Below are 20,762 nucleotides of genomic sequence, written 5' to 3'. Positions count from 1 at the left end.
TGTGATGACCAATTTTGTTTGGCTCATTGGCTGAATGATCAGTGTCGTCGCTTTTCGTTCAGAGGGCCCTGGGTTCGATTCTTGGCGGGCCGAGAATATTAATAGTGCCTAGCTAATCCTCTGGCTCAGGTCTGGGTGTATTGAGTTTACGTTAAAGCATTTCTACACAAATGACACTACATACGGTCACGAAAATATACAGTAGTAAATACATTCCTCTACATAGGGTTGGCATGAAGAAGGGTATTACTCTCATTCCGTTGTCTGATATCTGCCATAGATTATGTAGTATGTCCCGTGTGATATGTCACATCACTGCTGTATCTCAATTTAGAAGTTGTTAGGTCTTAAGCCACGTTCAGATTTACCAAAACCGTCTCGCAAAGCGATCTGATCGGCTAACTTGAACAGCTGATAAATTGACAACGGCGCGAGATAACGTTTCTTTTCAAATTATTTCAGTACCGACCGAGTTGGCCGTGCAGTTAGGGTCTTATAGCTGTGAGCTAGGATTCGGGAAATGGTTTGGTCGAATCGCACCGTCGGCAGCCCTGAAGATGGTTTCCCGTGGTTTCCCATTTTCTCATCAGGCAAATGTTGCGGCTGTACCTTAATACCACGGCCACAACCTTCCCAATCTTAGCCCTTTCCCGTCCTTGCATCGCCGAAAAAGCGTCGATTTGCAGTGTGGCGTTAAACCACTATAAAAAAGTTTCGTTTTTTCATCGGAATGACCAACACTTTTTCATATGTTTCACGTTGTTTTAGACCCCTCCCCACACGCACACATCCTACCTCACCAAGCGAGTTGACCGCGGTGTTCGGGTCACGTAACTGAGAGCCTGCATTTGGGTGGTGGTGGTTTCAAACCTCAAAATGGGCAGTACTGAAGATGGTTTTCTGTGGAATCTCATTTCCATACCAGGAAAATGCTGGGATTTTACCTTCATTCAGATACGTTCGCTTCTTTCCTAGTCTTAGCCCTGTTCTCCCAAAGTCGCCATAAGACCTTTCCCACAGAAATACATTTCCCTATTAACAATTCACAAGTCTTATAAAAGTTCACAGAAGTCCCACCTTGCAATAAAAACATAAAATTAATTAAAATAAATGAGTACATGTTTCGTCCTTATAGACCTATCGTGGACATCATCAGTTATAGATTGAATATCAATTTAAAACCAAAAGATAAAAGTATCACATAATAAGAAATAGATTAAACTATGTCTATTATTATTATTATTATTATTATTATTATTATTATTATTATTGCTGTAGTTTTTATTCCTTCTGATATACACGCATATTAAACGTTGTAATTACATATTATTGGCAATATCAGTACAGTCAAGCATGCTCGACTCCTATTAGTAAAACACTTTAAAAGTTACCTCATTTATAAAGGAACTGCTGCGCTCGTTGATTCTTCTGCGATGCAAACAAATCAGTTAATTTTCAGTTGGATTCCTGAATCTCTGCAACGACGTCCTTATGAATACTAAGCACAGCTAATGCGTTTAAACGTTCTTGTTGCATTGAGTTCCTTAGATAAGTTTTTAACTCAGTTTTAGGGTACTGAAACAACGTTCTGATTCAGCGGTTAAAAATTGAGGTAAGTGCATTTTCTGCACTTCTTATAAGGCTGATTCCAGGTTGTTTTCCTTCATTAGGGTCCAAAGAGAAAGTACACTCGTTACACTCGCATACGTATCATTCCTATAAAGCACAGTTAGTTCACTTTCTAACTTACCCTTCATAAGCTTGAGATACTATTTCAGTGTACTGGTTACAAGTACCCTAGGAAAAACAACTTCATGTTCGACGGAAAAATGTGGGTCAATTAAAGAAAAGCATTGTGTGTGGCGCGTTTCTTCGATATCGTTTCGTCTGACTCTCAATTGTTAGACGCTTGTTTAGTGCCGACACTTCTGTTCACTTCTTTACGCACACGTTTTGTTGGGCGTTCAGAATTTCGTTCCAACTCAGGTAAATTCCTTTTGATGTTATTTATTGGAGTTTCAAAATGGTGAATTGCAGTATGAACATTTAGAACATTGGTTGGTTTGTGTGGCGTGTTGTACGGAATGTCAACGGTTATCAGAAAGGCATTAAAAATGAAAGTATAGAAACTCCTAATCATCCATAAGATTAGATAGTCCCATTGTCTGTCTGTGTCATCCCAATCATAGTCATTTGAAATGGTGTCAAAACACTCGAGAAGAGCATCCTTATTGTTGGAGACAGTATTACCAACTCTGCTATGAACATTCCAGCGCGTTTCTACAGTTGTCGGAACCACACCGGTACAGACAGATCATAATAAATCAGTGAGTTTGGAAGAAGCAGAAAAAAATGATGAAAAACAACTTCACTGATTTTACAGTCGAGCACACTTTCTATATTACCAAGTTTAGCTGATGGCCGTAGCAGTAGATTAAATGTGTATGAAGAAATGTCTTATCCTTAACCTGCACCTCACTTTTTTCTCCCACTAAACATGGCAATACCACCATGGGACTGAGCAATTAACTTCTGTTCTAGCTAGTACGGTTCTAATTGTTATTTCAGAACTGACGTTAAACAGTCTGCAAATCGATCTTGAATAAGGAAAAAAGAAATGAATCTCTCAACTGGTCCACAACGAGCAACATATCTCAACAATAACTGACATGCGTTATACAGCTGAAGTTTCATCTGCCTGAATGGCTACATATTGTATTTCTGAACTATAGTCTCTCTATGACCGCAAACACACAATCCAGTAATTCATTCTCAATTTTTGAGTTTTTTTAATACTGTACAATTGAGGTGATCGCTTTGAATACTATTTAATCCCGCTGGTTCAGACAACAGATCCGAGGGTACCGTGTGGTTGTGTGAATGGTCGCCTTCGTTAAGTACTGGAAGAGGTAGTTCATGTGTACCGCAAAACTTCATACAGTTAATTCTTATTTAAAAGGTCTGTTCTTATCTATAAGTTCATTGTGACGCTGATTAGAAACACAGTAGCCTTCATTTAATTTAGTCAAAATGTTTACAGAAACGAAAAAGTAATTACTTTGTTTTTAACGTGTTTCTGAAGTTACGTGTTAAACTCTTTCTGATGTTTAAGATCAGTTATGCCAGTCACAGTTCAACCAGTTTCCCGCACCAAACAATTAGCACACGAAAGAGAAAATCGACTTCTTTTCTTCACTCACTATTTAAAAAAAAATGCTATTTATACGGGGCGTCGACCTAAGATGTTTTGCCCCTACTTTACATTACATGTTATGAACCTGCATGTATGTGGAAACTGCGGGAGTGTAAAGTGCTGAATGTAAGGAAAGGAACATTAAGGACGACACAAACACCCAGTCCCCAGGCCAGATATATTAATCATTTACAAGTAAAACCCCCTGACCCGACCGGAAATCGAACCCGGGGCCACCGGTTGACAGGAGGACACGTTGCCCCTACACAGCGGGGCCGGACTTCTTCACTCAGTCCGCCACTTCTTGTCAAATCAAGATAACGCAAATGTTCTTTTCTGATTTTTCTTATTCTTCCAAAATACGACCACAGAACATGCAATCAAATGTACTTACAAGATATATATATATATATATATATATATATATATATATATATCTAAACAGTAAATGAATAAATAAATATTATGACACATAATTGGAATTTGGAAAGGAAGTCGCGGTTGGTGGGGAGGGGGGGGGGAGGGTAGGTTGTAGCAATTTCTTAAAGGGAAATAACAAGTGGCACAGTCAACAGGGGAGAATAATAAACCAGACTTAAAATGGCACACTAGTTGGAAAAGGTTCGCCATCCCTGTGTTAGACATTACGAGACAAACAGTTCGACTTATTATGTGGGATGTTCAGAGCTGATCGTGGTGAGATGGCAGCAACACTATTACTTATTTTACACGCATTAATCTCCGCGGATCTCAAGCGCGACTCTGGTAGCGTGCACTCGGGAGAGCGCAGGTTCGAGTCCTGCCTCGCCCAACCTGAAAGTGATTTTCATGGTGTCCCATGTTCAACACCAAGCAAATGCCGGATAGGTACCTTTGGGATAGGCCAGAGCCGACGTCCTTTCCAAATCCTTCCCATTCCCATCCGTAGGAAACGGCGCTTTCCTAGCGATAAGTACCATTATGAGGGGCCGATGACTTGGATTTTGGACTACTTTAGACTACAAGCATTTGGTTGCAGGACGTGCGTCATTCACACTGCATAACAACCACATTTTCAAACACTGAGTCTACTCCAGGACAGTAATGCTTATACGGTCGCACTTCCAGTAATGCATTTGTCTTTTCAGCAGCAAATTAATAGTTATGTCCCGGCCTTGTATATCTCGTAGACAAGGGTTAGAGTAACATGCAGTGGCGGTGCGTCATTAAGGGCAAAAGGAGCTTAGCTCCACCAGATTTTTGGACATACTCGTTTGGAATTGTTGTAATATTTATGATTTTAGATAATCAGTGTAATGAGACCAAATTTATATCTGAATATCACTGTCCTGAAATAATTAAATGGTAGGGTCTATGAGAAAATGAAAGTATGATTTTATTACCGGAAGGTGTTTTGTACGTTTATTCAGACACAGGGGCTAATTCTCTTAGTTCTAGTCCTCACAGTATTGATAACGTATTTTGAAGGTTAGTGAACCATTCAGGGAGTGACAGTTTCAATGTATTTTAAAATGTCAAAGCAAGGCTAGCTTTGACATACCGACAATAAAAAAGAACAATATAGATGAAGCTGTATCGGCAAACTCGCATATTCTTCTAACCTCATGGTTGCGGAGTGGAGGACATAAGTGGTGGATAGTTTTTGTTTAACAGTGATTAGTATGTAAGATAATGTTTAAAATGGTGAATAGTACGTTGTGCAATTATTAACTTGTCTTTTATATGAATAGGGCAGATGCTCTTGTGAAATCGCAATTCTCATCAATTTGGAAGAACAATTAGAACTACAGAGTGAACCATGGTATTTGTCATGTTGCGGTACTAATCAAAAGTAGCGTATACTTGCGGAATTCCAGACATTATGGTACTGCTCATAGGTAATGAAATTCGCACATGTAATACAGACCTATGGTGTTTCGCATATTGCGGCGCCATTTACAGCCAACGCAAACATATGGTGTTCATCACATACGTGTACTAACCACAGGAACTCTCACTATCCCGTGGTGTTCCTCATATAGTAGGTACTAATCATAGGCAAAGCCGGAACCATGGTGTCGCTCCTCAAGTGGCACTAACCACAGGTTGCTACTAATCACATACCTGTTTTGTACCTAACATAGTGGTAATACTCGCAAGTAAAAGCGACCCGTGGTGTTCCCCGCGTGACTGTACTAATCACAAGCAGTTTGATGGTTCTAATACAATCAACCCTTGATAGCCCCTTATAGTCGCCTCTTACGACAGGCAGGGGATATCGTGGGTGTATCCTTCGTCTGCGTCCCCCACCCACAGGGGGAAAAAGCATAAATGCTCATGTCCTATTTTGCACTGCACACATTGTTTTGTCTCTTATCAATAACATAACATCGCTCCCATACTTCACCCTTCCCAGTACTATTTTCTTTTAGGCCTAATGCATTCTTTTCATTTCTTATTTAAATCTCGACTTCACTTAGAATATCTATTTTCAACGAGTGCCGGGCTGAGTGGCTCAGACGATTGTGGAGCTGGGCTTCTGACCCCAACTTGGCAGGTTCGATCCTGGCTTAGTCCGGTGGTATTTGAAGGTGCTCAAATACGTCAGCCTTGTGTCGGTAGATTTGCTGGCACGTAAAAAATTCCTGCGTGACAAAATTCCGGCACCTTGGCGTCTCCGAAAACCGAAAAAGTAGCTAGTGGGACGTAAAGCCAATAACATTAGTGTTTAACGAGCATCTAACCGCAGGTGTTTTGGATTCGTCACAAATGTGGCCCAAGATCTTTGAGCACGTCGTGACTAGATCTTGTAACTGCTGGCCTTGTTCACTTTCCAGCGTGAACACTTAGGAAGCTTGCGCCCATAGAGTTAGTAAATAATACACTAGAGGTAGCGAGTTAACGTACAGTGCAGTTTTGGAGTACGTCTGCAGTACTTCGCAATGCCCTACTCAAACTAAGATAAACTGGACATGCTTTTCCTGTACGGAGAGTGTGGAAGAAGTTCTAGGAGAGCTTCCCAACTGTATGCTGAGAGTTATCCCGCCCGTGATCATCCGTCACATAATTATGACAATACGACGTCTTTGCCGCAAGTTGTTGCAGAACGGACACTGGAATAATAATGTGAAGAGAAACAGGAGCACACCGGCGACAGGGGAAGAGAAGGCAATAGAAGTTCTGGCGGCCGTCGCCCATAATCTACATACTACCTCACATGCAATGGCTCGTGATGCCGGGATAAGCCAGGCAAGTGTTATTCGCATTTTACAGCGACACAAGTTTCATCCCTATCACGTATGTTCGCATCAACAACTTGATGAGCGAGATTATGGAGAACGTGTGGATATCTGCCGTGCTGTTCTTTTGCGAATACGGGACGAGAGGAACTTCCTGTAGACTTATCTTCAATGATGAAGTGACCTTCAGCAACCATGGACATATAAATCTACGGAATATGCACCACTGGTCCTATGAGAACCCAAGCAGGTGGATCATCAGTGGCAATGGAGTGTCAATGTGTGGTGCGGGCCATATTTTCTTGAAGGTACTTTAATGGGCAACAGATATGCCGAATTTCTATCAGAAGTGTTACTAGTTCTCCTGGAAAACGAACCCCTTAACATACGACAGGATATGTGGTTCCAGCACGACGGGTCCCCTGCCCACTATTCGCTTGTGGCCCGGCAAGTCTTAAACGAGATATTCATTCCCCGGTCGATGGATCGGACGTGGAGGCACCATTAGGTGGCCAGCATGGTCACCTGCTTTGACACCGGTGGACTTTTTCCTCTAGGGTACCTCCAAGGACATAATCTACGCGTAAACCGCATCAACACCACAGGATCTCAAGCGACTTATCTTCGCAGCATGTGCTGCAATATCGAGGGAAACTCTTCGGTCTACGACATCATCCCTCGCGACACGACTGCAAATGTGCATTGCCGTTGATGGTCAACATTTCGTGCATGTGATTAGACACATTGTGTATGCGGATCACTGAGACGCACGTGTTTAAAAATCACCTACCTCGTATCTTTATTGTTGTGATAATTCAGCCTCCAGTCAATGAAAGAGTGGCCACATAAAGTACTGAACTCATTGCCAACACGGTCTCTACATACAAAATGTCCGCCTCATAACAATTACACCATATTAATAAACTGCGTTTGCTTCTTTACTACGCGCTTACTGTCATTTTAAAATTTATTTAATATATTTACAGTTAAAAGCACACTAAAACAGTAATTTACCGAGCTCGATAGCTGCAGTCGCTTAAGTGCGGCCAGTATCCGGTATGCGGGAGAAGAGGGTTCGATCCCCACAGTCGGCAGTCCTGAAGATGTTTTCCTGTGGTTTTCGCATTTTCACACCAGACAAATGCTGGGGCTGTACCTTAGTTAAGGCCACGACCGCTTCCTTTCCATTCCTAGCCCTTTTCGGTTTCATCGTCACCTTAAGACCTATCTGTGCCGGTGCGACGTAAAGCAACTTGTTAAGGAAAAAAAAAAAAAAGATAAACGCCAACTACCGGGCGAGTTGGCCGTGCGGTTAGGAGCGCACAAGTGTGAGCTTGCATCCGGGAGGTAGTAGGTTCTAACCCTGCTGTCGACAGTCCTATTTTCGCACCAAGCAAATGCTTGGCCACGGCCACTTCCTTCCCACTCCTAGCCTTTTCCTAACCCATCGTCGACATACAACCTGTGTTGATGCAACGTAAAGCATTTTTTTTAAAGTAACCAATTTGAATAATTATAAAATTATTAATCAAATGTAAGAGGAGTTCAAAACAGGTATTCTATGTACAATAACCAACCTAACCTAATCCAGTTACAAAAGTATAGTAAAATAGTAGTCGAACTAAATGAAATGGGGCGACTGAAGTTTCTGATCTCTCGACGCGACACACGAAGCTTCGGGTCAGTGAAGCGTTGTATCGAGGCATCGAGATAGCCGACTGCGCCGGCTCAATGTTTTGAAGCATACACACACTTATAAAGTGCCGTGAAAGCGGGGCTGATATGGCTCGGTAGTTTCATCCTGGTGTCTGGAGAGGAAATGCAGGCAGGCTCTTGTCGCGGTATTAGACACAGATCGACGTCAGGAGATTCCAGAGTGAAGTCACGAGACGGTATTTTCTCATGACTGTGCTGCGTATTCTAAAGAAGCGCCTGTTACGAGGAAAATTGCAAGTCTGTGGATTCCCCAAGAGTTAACGGAAACACAGTGAAGGTTACAGTCTTCTTTCTCTACCGCTTTTTCCCACACCTGTGGGGTCGCGGGTCGCACATGTGGATTTGGCCCTGTTTTACGACCGGATGCCCTTCCTGACGCCAACCCTGTATGGAGGGATGTAATCGCTATTGCGTGTTTCTGTGGTGGTTGGTAGTGTAGTATGTTGTCTGAATATGATGAGGAGAGTGTTGGGACGGACACATACACCCAGTCTCCAAGCCAGAAGAATTAATCACAAGCGATTAAAATCCCCGACCCGGCCGGGAATCGAACCCGGGACCCTCAGAACCGAAGGCCAGTACGCTGAGTCGGACACAGTGAAGGTTACAGTACAGAGGCGTAAAGAATATTGTAGGGGCCCGCCTGCATGAAACTAACTCGGGCTCCCCCTCGAAGAAATTGTACAAAACCTATCAATAACTCATCTAAATTATCCAGAAGATACTTTAATGCAATCAGTATCCATTTACTATACACAAAGGACTTCATATTAGATTACAAAACTAATTAATACATTTTATTGTGAAAGTTAAATATTTTGCGGGGATTGAAATATACCCTAACGTAAATAAATGCTTCTACCTTTGACTTTAAATTTTCAAAACTTCACTGTAGGGTTACTCACAATTGATTATAAAGAAACTGAACCATATAACGCACTTCCAGGGGTGCAAAGGCATTGACGATTTAAATGTTATCCATAGATGACTCATTTGGTACTGGGGAAGCAGAGTTCAGAGTGTCTGTCTTGCATCATAACATTCCGTAAGTTTTAGTTTCGAAAATGACAGTTTTTCAGAAGAAACAGCAACAGGAATAATTAAAATAACATTCGATATTTCGGAACCAATTTGTACTGTTCCTTTAATAATAATTTGGCTCAGAGGGAGCGTGCCGCTTGTGTCGCTCTCTTAAGGTGCGTCCACGCTTGTATCAGATCAGCGTATCTGTATCAAGAATTGATACGCAATCATGATACAGGCGTCTTTTGACAAGGCTGCCCGATCTGTATCATCAATGCATATCTGTTAGTTTTCCACACTGAGTGCGGCCAGTATCCAGTATTCGGCAGATAGTAGGTTCGAATCCCACTGTCGACAGCCCTGAAAATGGTTTTCCGTGGTTTCCCATTTTCACACCAGGCAAATGCTGGGGATGTACCTTAAGGCCACGGCCGCTTCCTTCCCACTCCTAGGCCTTTCCTGTCCCATCGTCGCCATAAGACGTATCTATGACGGTGCGACGTAAAGCAACTAGAAAAAAAGTTTTCCACACAACCGTCTTGTATCATCTGTTAAGTGTTGGCTCTCCAGCTACTGTTGGTTGCTGCCAGCTCTTCTAAGAGCTGCGATCAGATACTTTTTTTTTTCACAGTTCAATAGGCCTCTCAATATATTTTTTCAATTCCCCCCCAATGCGTCTTTCTTTTTCAACCGATTACAATGGTGCGGATCCTTGCGTCCCACAAAACGGTCTGTTGTTGATAATAACTTGTCAACTGTTGAACTTCTTCCATGGACCACTCCGAATCTATTTTCCTTCAAATCGGAAGATCTCCAAACAAAAGTTCATGCAAAGCTGATCAAAGTCGGAAGGACTGTGAAAAGGGTAGGAGTGAAGGGGAACAGTGATGGGGAGATGTGCAGCACACGAGGCGATGGTACGGAGTGCTGATCGGGAAAACTCTTCGTCTAAACTGTCCGTATCTGTATCACGTAACTTCCTTTTGATGCGAAGGCAAAAGGCCGACTCTCGTTGAGAATAGCTTAACCCCGATCCGGTCACTGTATCATACTTGATACACGATCCACGATCTCGATACAGAACTGTTTTCACAAGGCCGGTCATGATATAGATACGGTAATCTGAATAAAAACAGTAACAATAATTTGCAGGCAGATGTAACCATACGACAATTACTCACAATACGCACTGTAAAAAGAAACCTTTCCGGCTCATTCTACAAACACATCACGATGTCACTCTTCCCTCGCAATGGCACTCGGGTAAAGTTATATATTAATTTCTTTGCTTTTTCTGGGGAAGTCTGTGGGCCCCTTAAGTCCCGGGCCCGTCTGCATTGCAGACCCTGACGTTGCTCTACTGTTCCGGCTATGACGACGCTCAGACTCGATTGGGCAGCTATGGTCGTGAATGAGACTGTTTCTTACGCTGTATTGTTGCGCTTGATAAGACGCTGACCGGGCGAGTTGGCCGTGCGCGTAGAGGCGCGCGGCTGTGCGCTTGCATCCGGGAGATAGTAGGTTCGAATCCCACTATCGGCAGCTCTGAAGATGGTTTTCCGTGGTTTCCCATTTTCACACCAGGCAAATGCTGGGTCTGTACCTTAATTAAGGCCACGGCCGCTTCCTTCCAACTCCTAGGCCTTTCCCATCCCATCGTCGCCATAAGACCTATCTGTGTCGGTGCGACGTAAAGCCCCTAGAAAAAAAGATAAGACGCTGGCTTGAACATAAGCACCAATCTAACGAGTGGCGGCATCATTAGGGGTCACTGTGCAAAATTCGTCAGATCCTATTAACGTGAAAGTTATGGTGACCCTTGTCAACCACTGTAATGGCGTCGTCCAAACACATGTATCATAAAGCAGTAGCGTAGCCAGGATCGACCGATTGTGGTGGTAGTGGGGGGGGGGGGGGGCGTTTATGGTTACAAAATTATGGTAGATCACAATGAAGGCGCTTGGACGTGTGTGGTGTGAGCATGCGAGACTTGTCGACTTGTCATTGTAAGGACTTTGTACAAGTGAACTACATTGATTTTCAGAATGCAGTAACTTACACCACAAAATCTTACATTAAAATACAGAACAAGATGAATATAATCAAGGTCAACAGTTTTACAGCGAATAGTATATTTTGATTACAATGTAAAAAATCTAACTTTCGAGGCTTCTTACAAAATGGGTTCAACAGATCTGTTGGTTCTGTTTCCGAATGTTTATTTAGGTTATTGTTTATCGTCAGTTTTTTTTTTGTAAAAATTCCATGGAGGTTCTAACCCCCAGTAAACACTCTCCCACCCCCCACCTTGGCTACGCCTCTACCGTAAGGACAGATTGTTCACGCACAGTATTTCTGTAATTTTGTGGAGCATCACCTGGGAACAATGTTGCAAAGAATGCGGCAAAACTTCCAACAGAACACTCCCCTCCTTTTGCGGGATAATGCGTTGGCACATGAGGCACATTCTGTAGCTAATTTGTACGGTCACTGGGGGTTTGTAAGGGCTTATTCGTACTCCATATTCACTGAAATTAAGCCCCTGTGAATATGACTTTTACCCTGAGGCGAAGGAACCACTTCACTGAATTCGCTTCCGGGCAGTCCTGCATCAATTGAAATTCCAAGGTAACTTGCCGGTATTTATTACGATTATTTTTTTGTCCCTCCGTCTATTCCATGTCAAGAGTAGCGAGGGCGTATTCGCAATACCACGTTCAGGAAAATGGAGTCCTACAGAGATCGGTTGTTAACGTCACTCTGTTCGCGATTGCCACAAACGGTATTGTCGCTGCTGCTGGTTCAGCAATAATACCTTCGCTATATGTGGACGATTTTGCTCTGCATTATAGCTCGCATAATATGGCAGTCGCAGAGCGACAATTACAGCATACTATGAGGGGAGTGGAACAGAGGACTTTAGAACATGGCTTTCGGTTTTCAATCGCAAAGATACCGCCTGTCGGTGGGGGATGCAGACGAAGAATACATCCACGGTATCCCCTGCCTGTCGTAAGAGGCGACTAAAAGGGGGTCTAAAGGGGGGTTCAAGGGATGATTGAATTAGAACCATGAAACTACTTGTAATTAGTACGACCACGCAGGGAAAGCCATGGGTCACCTTGGCTTGTGAATAGTACTGCAATGTTAGGAACACAATATGTTTGTGATTAGTAGCAGTGGAGAGTAGTTCACTGTGGGTTTCCAGTACCTGTGATAAGTACCACTATATGCAGAGCATCACGGGCTTATGTTGCCTGTGATTTGTACCATTAAGTGAGAAACACCACGGGTCTGGGCGTTGCCTGTAATTAGTACACCTTTGTGAGGTACCGTGGGTGGCAAAATTATGTGAGAAACACCATAGATCTGCATTACCCGTAAGACGTACAATACTTGAGTAGTACCATAATGTTTGGAACACCGTGAGTTTACGCTACCTTTGATTAGTACTGCAACTTGAGAAATACCATGGTTCTACCTTACTAGTGATAAGGGCCATTATGAAGGACCGTTGACCTGGATATTGAACCCCTTCAGACAACAAGCATCATTGATTCCAGATTGTCCTTTGGAAGCAGTCCTTTGGTCAGTTATATAGTTTCTGGGAAGGTGAGGCATTGTCGGTCGGCTCCACTGATTGTTTTAAATCTGTATTCATTTGTCATCACATTTTGAATTCTGGTCAGTGGATGAATTTTGTACTTCTATACTGTCATTGCATTTAGTCCCATTTTGTACCATTAGGGGCCAATGACCTAGATGTTAGCCCCCTTTAAATGAGCAGCAGCATCATCATCAACCGCAAAGACCTCTGTTGCACACTTTTGCTGGAAGCGCATTCTTCACTCGCATCCTGAGCTTTATTTAGGGAATGTCACACTTTCCGTAGTTGACACCAATTTCTTGGGTTCCGTTTCGATAGCAAATCATCATGGGAGCCACATGTGCGGCAGTTGGAAGTGCAATGTACTAAGAAGTTGAATATTTTGAAGTTTCTTAGCAGCACTTCTTGGGGGGGCTGGCCACACAGTACACCTACGATTTTATAAGGTACATATATTATCCGGGTTAGACTATGGTAGTGCAGCATATGGATCAGCAAGGCAAAGCATCCTTGCAAAACTGAATAGCATCCACCACAGAGGGGTTAGTTTGGAAACTGGAGCTTTTCGTACAAGCTCCATTGCTAGCCTGCTTGTTGAATCTGGTGTGTGCCACCTTTACATCTGAGGTGCGAGCGAATGCTTCTGTCCTATTCTACAAATATGTGACAGATGCCACTTCACCCAAGCTATCCTTGTGTATTCCACAATGGAAACAATCGCCTCTAAGCTGCTTATCCTCAAGCAATACGGTTGGTTGGATTACGTTTGGATAGCAGTCGCAGATTGTTTGATGTACCCTTTGTTCCCTGTCTTGTCAGACAACCATGTGGGATACCTCTGTCGATAATGACTACCTGAAATAATCCTGGGTCTGCACACTGGCCCAAAGGGGAAACGTGGAACCCTCGATTTATCGGAGGCTCTTCCTGTCTGTTGTTGGCTGGTAGCCAGATTCAGTTGTTGTTTACGCAGATGGTTTGGGGCAGAAACAAAAGTGGGCTGTGCATTCGTTGTGGACAATGATGGGTTTCTTTTTGCTCTCCCAGAAACCCATAGTGTGTATACAGCAGAGCTCTGTTCTATGTGTGAAGCTCTGCAGTATGCACTGTCCGATGAGCGCAGTCACATTCTGCTGTGTACAGATACCTTGAGCTTGCTACAGTCTATTGATACAAGCTTTCCTTGTCACTGTCTGGTGCAGCGGATTCAGGACCTTCTGGCATGTTGTTCGGATGCCGGCACCAGAATAAAGTTTGTGGCTTGCAAGCCACATGGGTATAGACGGAAGAGAGTTAGCTGATACGGCTGTGAAGGAGGCTGTTACATTACCCCCGTTGCCTAACAAGGTTCCAGCAAGTGATATTCACTCTCAGCTGAGACATTTGGTTATGTCTCATTGGAAGATGGCACTTCTAAATAAGCTGAGAGCGATAAAAGGTACAATGAAGGTATGGAGGACTTCCAAACAGGATTCTCGGAGGGAGACAGTGGTATTATGTCTTGGGATTGGCCACGGTATAGTAATGCACTCCTATTAACTTAAAGGAGAACCGCCTCCGGTGTGTACTTGCGCTGATCATCTTAACGTTGTACACATCCTTATGGAGTGCGTAGACCTGGTTGATCTGCGCCACAGTCTAAAACTCTCCCTCATTCTGTGAGATGACGAGCAGACAGCAGACCTGGTCATCCGTTTTATGAGGGATAGTGGTTTGTTTTATTACATATAAATGTAGCATTTCATATTCGTCTTTGTATTATTGTTCACTAAGTTTTATTAATTTGACTCTGTTTTAGTTTGTGTTTGTGTATTTTAATGTGTGTTTAAAACAGTAATTTGCATGATATATCATTGCATTTTAAGGCAGTCTTATTTCACCATAATCTATCATCTATCATTTTATTGAAAATAAGGTATTGTAAATTAAATCCACTGATTATTTTAAATTCGCAATCGTTGTTCATCTTAATTTGTTTGTAATTCTAGTTGGTGGATACATTTTAAATGTTTATCATATCATATGGTCCATCTTGTACCATTGGGGGCTGCTGACCTAGATGTTAGGCCCCTTTTAACAAGCATTATAATAATTACATTGAAGGACTGTAGATGTTGCACACAGGTATCACCTTTGTCTTAGTAGTAAATAAATAGTTGCCTGTGTTAATGTTCAAACCCATATATTTTTCAAGTTTCATTTAAATATATATAATACACTATGGCCAAGTACTATGGTGGTCATAATTAATTTTCTGATGACTTTATCTTTATGCTAATGTCATGCCTGTTTGGCGATGTTTTTCTATAATATAGGCCCTATAATTCTGAGTACAGTTACTGCACTTAAATTCCAATTTGAATTGAGTTTTGTTCTTAAAATGATGTTCCACTGTGCTCCAGTACCTGTTTTTAAATCCTACAGCATGGCCATACAAAATGAGCCATGCTTCATCAGAGAAAAATATTAAATGTGGATCCATTGTCCCATCATTAAACTTCCCCAAAACATTATAGAAATAACCTTGTCCGCCTTCAATTTTTAAAGTTTGGCCACTTGTCATCTTGAGATTATTGATAATTCTGTTTCCTTTGCATGCCATTTGAGGGGTTCTTGAGGAGTATGAACTAACCTAATTTTAACTTCATCTACTTTATTCTGTTTAATTATCTAGAGTAGATCACACTTCCAATTTAACTAATATACATATATACACAGGGAATCTGTGTGAACCAGGTAAACCAGGGAATTCTGTTAATATAAGTGCTTGCTGACTTCTCGATAGGAATTGTAATTCCATACATATTGTGCAAAAGTATTCTTTGTTGTAATAAGAGCATATGCTCTGGAATTAATAAAACTGTTCCAGAGTACTGGTGATATCTGTAATATAGAGTACACATTTTGAGTGTGTGAACTAAACACCTGGTGCATTGAAATTTAAGTGTTCAGATAGAATGAGGGTAACCCACAGTCAAAGTTGTGCACATACAGGTTCTTCAGGGAATGGAGCTTCCAACTTGCTGCCTTTTAAGTACAGATTTCAGATCGTTTTGTGTTAATCAGCCAAGTGGCAAACGTGATAACATCAAAGTTGCTCTTGTCCATGGTGCTTCAGCCTGTCTTTGAATAGTGAATGGCTGACATTTTGCCATTCTTCCAGTCGGTTTTGTCATGGCTGATGGACAATATGCAACAGTGAGGGCACCCTGTACTCCACCAAAAGGCGGGGATGTTAATTAAATTTCAGTACTGGCTTGATTGCACTCCTCACCTGGACTGTTCAGTAAATAAGTATAGGAATAACAAGTATAGTGTGATGATGATGATGATGATGATGATGATGATGATTTGTATTGAAGATCTGTGCAGGAATATCTGTTCAGGGATAGAAAGGTGGGAGTATTTATTCTCAGTCGGACTGCATGGTGAATGTGCTGCCCTCTGGGGTAATGCAGGTTTCTACTTGTCCTTTTAGTGGTAGTTTCTAGGTGAGATAGCAGTAATCTCTCACCTTTACTGAAGTTATTTGGATGTTCTTTAATTTCTATGGCTTCTAATTTCTTTGTGGTAAAAGAGACTGTTAGAGGCTAGTAGCTTCGTTTCATTGAACAGGGTGTGCTGTCTGCAGTGTGATGTTTGTTTGGCTGTGGCTGATTTCAACAGCTGCTGGAGATATCTGTGCCTAGTTTTTTCTGGCCATCTTGTGGTTATGGACCGTCCTGTCTCCCAGATTTAAACCCCTCCACAGCCACATGATATTCATTGATTTTTCCTCCCGTCAGAGCTGGAGGTCGTCCTTCTTTTATGTAATCTCATCCGATCACCTTATGACCTTTTTCACAATTATCTGGGCTGGGCACTAATGTGGATTGAGCATAGTTTTACGGCCTGATGCCCTTCCTGAAAGTAACAGTGTGGAGGGACTTATTTGCTATTGTGCGATTCCTGGTAGTATACTGTAGTATGTGATGTGTTGTGTGTAAAAGGTACTTAGAGCATTTTCTATGATGTTCACGTAAAAGTCCCCTTAAGATGATTGCAAACACCCATTCCCCCCATCTGGAAGATGTGCCAGACTCGGCTATAATCTCCGGCCCGGCCAAGACTCAAGCCCAAAGTCCTATGAATCGAAGGCTACTATGCTGATCATACAGCTCAAGAGTCGGACATTTATCAGCTAGGCCTGTATATAAAAAACTCAAATCAATGCACTTGATCTCATTAGTGCTACTATTTTTCTGTTGCAGAATATATCCTGTCACCAATCAAGCCCTTAATATCAGCGATAATAAGGGCTTAGAGATGAACCTTCAGTGTGGTGGTCAAGAACTACTACTTGACCAATGTTACATTGATTCATTAAAAGCTACTTTGTGTTACAACTACCTTGGAATCCAATGTGCTGGTAATTTGATCCTATTACTAGAGGCCGTTTGAGAGTTGTAATTCAAATACAATGTGGTAATATTGTCTCCTGAATGGTCAACTATACTGGAACCAAAACTTAATGAATTTTTCTGACAACAATCATCTATTAAAAGAAACAATGAATCCTGCATGTGTCCATCATCATCATTATCATGATAATCATATTTATATTTAACAGTCCAATTGCTAGCAATTTTGAGATACTGAAGTTTTCAATTTTTAGTCCTGGAGAAGTTACTGAATGCAATGGAAACTGACTACTTGGAGTTACCAGTTTAAATGACCTTCAATGCAACTGACTTGAGCTGGTTCAGAACCTGTTACCTTGGAAATTTAAGGACACTTATCTGAATGCTCCATTGAGGTTTTAGCAGAACTTCCAGTTTTTCTTGCCGGTCTCTGCTCATGTATATTGTGAAGAGTTAGCAGTTAAACACTCTCCTGATCTGCTCAAGGTTGCAAGAACAAATAAAGTTGCAGTCGGTTTGCATTTAAGAGTATTTAGTGCAGTATTCTAGTGTCAATTTACTGGTACATATTATTTTGTCTAGACAAAGGAGAAAAGATGAAGTAGGTATAATATTTCCTTATCCATTATATTTTCCTCCCCACCCTGGATGGGTTGTAGGTTCATGTAGATTTAGTCTAGTTTTGCAGCTGGATGGCTGATGTCAGCCCTGGTATTAACGTATATATTGAACTACATGTTTCTATGGTGGTAGGCAGCATGGTGTGTTGTGTTATGTTGTGCATAAATGAAGAGGTATTTATTACGCTGGACACAGATGCCCAGTCACTGAGTGAGAGGAACTGCTAAGTCTAGCAGCCAGGAATCTAAACCAGGTTCCTCTGAACTGTCAGTGGCTGTGCTAACGACTCAGGAAAGGAGTCAAACTACTGACTAGATCCATTTTGAGCCTGCTCTTCAAGAATCTTTAAGAACACAGGATTATTTCCTCTCTCTAACATTCAATGCTGTGATCGCTAGTAGTACAGAAATTGTAATCTCCCCTTAGAAACTCAAAAGAATTTCAACAGTAGGAGGAAGTATACAGCTTGCCTGTTTTACTCGAAAATTTGCAACCTGCATGGAAGTCAATGTTACTAGGCACAGCTGTCTAATACCCTAGTCGTATTGTTGGAAGCTCATATTTTTGCTAGTGTTGGATGAAGAGGAGAGCGGGCAAAATGCTGTTCCTTCAATTCAGTGTAGCTTCCATTGTCATTACAACTTTCCCTTCATAGTGAGAGTGGCTTTATAATGAGTTTGTATGCGCTGTTGAAGTTATGATCCAATGTTTTTGGGAAGAGAGTTATAGCTACTTCTAAAGTCAGATTGATAGACGTTGTTTCCGCTAATCACATTCCTTATTGTAACAATCAAGTGACCGGTGTACGATGTGTTATGCAACACCGCATAGCAGTTCTCTTTCTTCCTTTCTATCTGCTACTATCGCATGGAAACACTAAGGAAACTTTAACGGTCAAACAAAAGACTACCGAGCTCGATAGCTGCAGTCGCTTAAGTGCGTCCAGTATTCGGGAGATAGTGGGTTTGAGCCCCACTTTGGGGAGCCCTGAAGATGTTTTTCCGTGGTTTCCCATTTTCATACCAGGCAAATGCGGGGGCTGTACCTTAATTAAGGCCACGGACGCTTCCTTCCCACTCCTAGCCCTTTCCTATCCCATCGCTGCAGTAAGACCTATCTGTGTCGATGCAACGTAAAGCAGCTTACAAACAAGACTTACTATATTTAAGTCTACATGATCAGCAGTGAAAGTAAGGAATGATCGCATGTTCCAAAACTTTGTTGTAAATGCCGACCTCTCATCTAGTCGTTGCTATACTTGCGTCAGGTTACTTAGTACATTACACATACATCACTTATGATGGAATTTTTGGGGACCACGTGTTATCTGACAAGTCTGTACCAGTTCATGTTACTTATGAGAAATATATTTCAACATTCAAACAGAATGACAATCAAGCTGAAGTGGTTTTAAGCATATGTTCCACAGTCGTACCGTCCTGTATTAGGAAAAAACAGTTTGCCTAATTATTACACATCTTACCTGTTTTATAACTACGAATTAAAGGAAACTCTTTGTGTTTATTTCTTCAATAGTCATCCACAAATTACAGAAGGATAAAATGCAGTCTTCAACAATTGTTGCAATTAGACACGGCCCTTACGTGTGGATATATGTTCCTATCATGATCATTGCACATGAAAAGTCACATATAACCACCGAAGGGAGGTACCCAGTAATGTGAAATAACCTATTGTTCAACCTGGAAATAAGAAGAAATACAGTTATTCAATTATTCAGTACCTCACTTTAAATATTACATTATATGACACAGAGTTTATGCTAGAACCTTACCTGGCTTTGTCATTTCATTCTTCACTTTTGCCGGGAGGAGCGTCTCAGATGGTGAGACGCTGGACTTCTGACCCCAATTTGGCAGGAAAGAACTTGGCTCATTTTGGTGGTATTTAAAGGTTCTCAAATCAGTCACGTACGTGTCGGAATATTTACTGGAACGTAAAAGAATTCCCATGGGACAAAATTCCTGCAGAACCTCCCCGCATTTGAAAACCATATTGGTCGTAAGTTGGGACGTAAATCCAATAACACTATTATTGTTGTCTATGGTAAAATCCTACCTCGCTTCGTTTTTGCACTTCTTCCTTACCTTCAGTATGCAAAGCATTATTATACATTCATTATAACAAACAAAACACATGGAAAAAAGAATGATAATAGAAGACAATAACGTTCAGCTCAGTTTCAGCAAGAAACTGCTAAGCGGCTCCTTGGTAAAATGTGTCCAGTTTTCATGTTTATGCCAATATATGTCATTAAAATGGTTGTTCCAGATCATTGTTGTAACTGCAGAAGTCTTATCCATTCCAAACCTTAGTTGCGTCAGCTGAATATCTATATAATCCTTACATCATATTTAATTGCATTTTAGGGAGGGACAATGTAAAAAATGTCGTACCATATTAGACAAGTGTGAATTTGTTAATTTTATAACTGAGAAATACATTAAAATTTAGAGACAGAATTAAACTCGCTTATCACTCTGCTCAGCAAATGGTTCATTCTTACAGCCATATAGCAGTTAAAGGTATTATAAAGAATTTTTATGTATGTTACATGTTAGATGAATGTCATTATTGGATATCCTCTATATCTAATACTTAAATAATAATTTTAATAAACAGATAAACAGCAATATAAACTACCTTAAATATTGCAAACTCATAGAGAAGATCAGATTCTAATAACTAAAAACACTATTTAGGAGAATGTTCTCAAATTTGGAACCCACACTTATTGTTTATGATGAATTGTTGAATTACACTACAGTTCTGCAAGGTCCGTATATAATCTTCTTACAGTGTCACAGTACAGCTTGGTTAAACATTCAAGTTGTTAAATTCAATTACGTTAAAAACATCTCATTGTAATTTTACCAAACAAGTGTAAGTGAACAAGGTTTTGCATAAAAGGTTATTTGGATATTAGTACTTGTGGAATATGCACCAAATGACACACGCAATCT

The 20,762-nt window shown here is 41.3% G+C and overlaps 1 protein-coding gene across 2 annotated transcripts in view; it reads left to right on the top strand.

The window, feature by feature from the left end:
• LOC136863395 (uncharacterized) overlaps nucleotides 1-20,762 on the top strand; it is a 151,713-nt gene that overhangs the window by 23,322 nt on the left and 107,629 nt on the right. Inside the window, exon 3 of one of the 2 annotated variants that reach the window (XM_068225920.1) lies at nucleotides 17,008-17,165. The exons of the other annotated variant lie outside the window; for it this stretch is intronic. The gene's annotated coding sequence lies outside the window, so the exon portion shown is untranslated. The remainder of the gene's footprint in view (nucleotides 1-17,007; nucleotides 17,166-20,762) is intronic. 2 annotated transcript variants of the gene reach the window in all.

This window comes from Anabrus simplex, chromosome 2 (genome assembly GCF_040414725.1).
Source record: "Anabrus simplex isolate iqAnaSimp1 chromosome 2, ASM4041472v1, whole genome shotgun sequence".
NCBI classification, from domain to species: domain Eukaryota; kingdom Metazoa; phylum Arthropoda; class Insecta; order Orthoptera; family Tettigoniidae; genus Anabrus; species Anabrus simplex.
This window is presented reverse-complemented; position numbering and strand designations above follow the sequence as displayed.